At 51.3% G+C, this 1,355-nt stretch overlaps 1 long non-coding RNA gene across 1 annotated transcript in view; it reads left to right on the top strand.

Annotated features, from left to right (window-relative positions):
- LOC108446219 overlaps positions 1-1,355 on the top strand; it is a 7,352-nt gene that overhangs the window by 1,425 nt on the left and 4,572 nt on the right. The window lies entirely within an intron of this gene.

The raw sequence follows: 1,355 nt of genomic DNA, 5'->3' as shown, positions 1-1,355 counted from the left end.
TGGGGTTGGTTTGGAGGTGGGTTTTGGGTTGAAAAGATGCGGTTTTGGGGGTGGGTTTGGTGGGGGTGCGAATTCCCGGTTTAGGGATGGATTTAGGGGCTGAAAATTGCTCGCTCCGGGGTGGATTTTGGGGTGAAAATTCTTGGTTTTGGGGTAAAAAAAAAAGCGCAGTTTTGGGGTGGATTTTGGGGTGGGAAAGACGGAGTTTGGGGGTGGATTTGGTGGTGGAATTTGGGGCGGAAATGTCCGGTTTCAAGGTGGATTTTGGGGCTGAAATTCCCAGTTTGGGGGTGGGGTTGGCGGTGGAATTTGGGGTGGAAATGCCGGATTTTGGGGGTGATGTTTCGAGGTTAAAACGCCCGGTTTTGGGGGTGGATTTTGGGGTTGAAGTTCCCAATTTTGGGGGTGATGTTTCGAGGTTGAAATTTCCAGTTTGGGGGTGGATTTTGGGGTTAAAGTTCCCAGTTTCAGGGCAGATTTTGGGGTTAAAACGCCCAATTTGGGGGTGGATTTGGGGCTTAAAATTCCCAGTTTTGGAGTGGATTTTGGGGTGGAAATGTCTGAATTTAGGGGCCGATTTTTGGGTCGATTTTGGGGTTAAAGTTCCCAGTTTGGGGCTGGATTTTGGGGTGGAAATGCCCAGTTTGGGGGCACGTTTTGGGGTTAAAGTTCCCAATTTGGGGCCTGGATTTTGGGGTTTAAGTTCCCAATTTGGGGGTGAATTTTGGGGTGGAAATGTCTGAATGTAGGGACCGATTTTTGGGTGGATTTTGGGGTTAAAGTTCCCAATTTGGGGGTGGATTTTGGGGTGGAAATGTCTGAATTTAGGGGCCGATTTTTAGGTGGATTGTGGGGTTAAAGTTCCCAGTTTGGGGGTGGATTTTGGGGTTAAAATTCCCAGTTTCAGGGCAGATTTTGGGGTTGAAGTTCCCAATGTGGGGGAGGATTTTTGGGTTAAAAATTCCCCATTCGGGCCTGCATTTTGGGGTTAAAACACCCAGTTCAGGGACGGATTTGGGGATAGAAATTCCCAGTTCGCGGCCTGGATTTTGGGGTTAAAATTCCCAGTTCCAGCACAGATTTTGGGGTTAACATTCCCGATTAGGGGCTGAATTTTAGGGTTCAAACTCCCAATTTTAGGGCTGGATTTCAGGCTGAAAATTCCCAGTCTCAGGGCAGATTTTGGGGTCCCGCGAGGCGAATTTGGGGGGTCTCGTCCGGGTTCTTTTGCGGGGTCTCGTCCGGGACCGGGGCCTGACCTGGTCCCCCTTGCAGGAGCTGCCGTGGGGCCGAGGTGGCACCGGGGGTGGTGGCACCTGTGGGGCGACCGCGGTGGCCTCGTGTGGGGCGAGCAT

Source organism: Corvus brachyrhynchos, unplaced genomic scaffold (genome assembly GCF_000691975.1).
Source record: "Corvus brachyrhynchos isolate BGI_N302 unplaced genomic scaffold, ASM69197v1 scaffold3764, whole genome shotgun sequence".
NCBI lineage: Eukaryota > Metazoa > Chordata > Aves > Passeriformes > Corvidae > Corvus > Corvus brachyrhynchos.
Note: the sequence above shows the minus strand (reverse complement) of the source record. Positions and strands in the feature narration are given on the sequence as shown.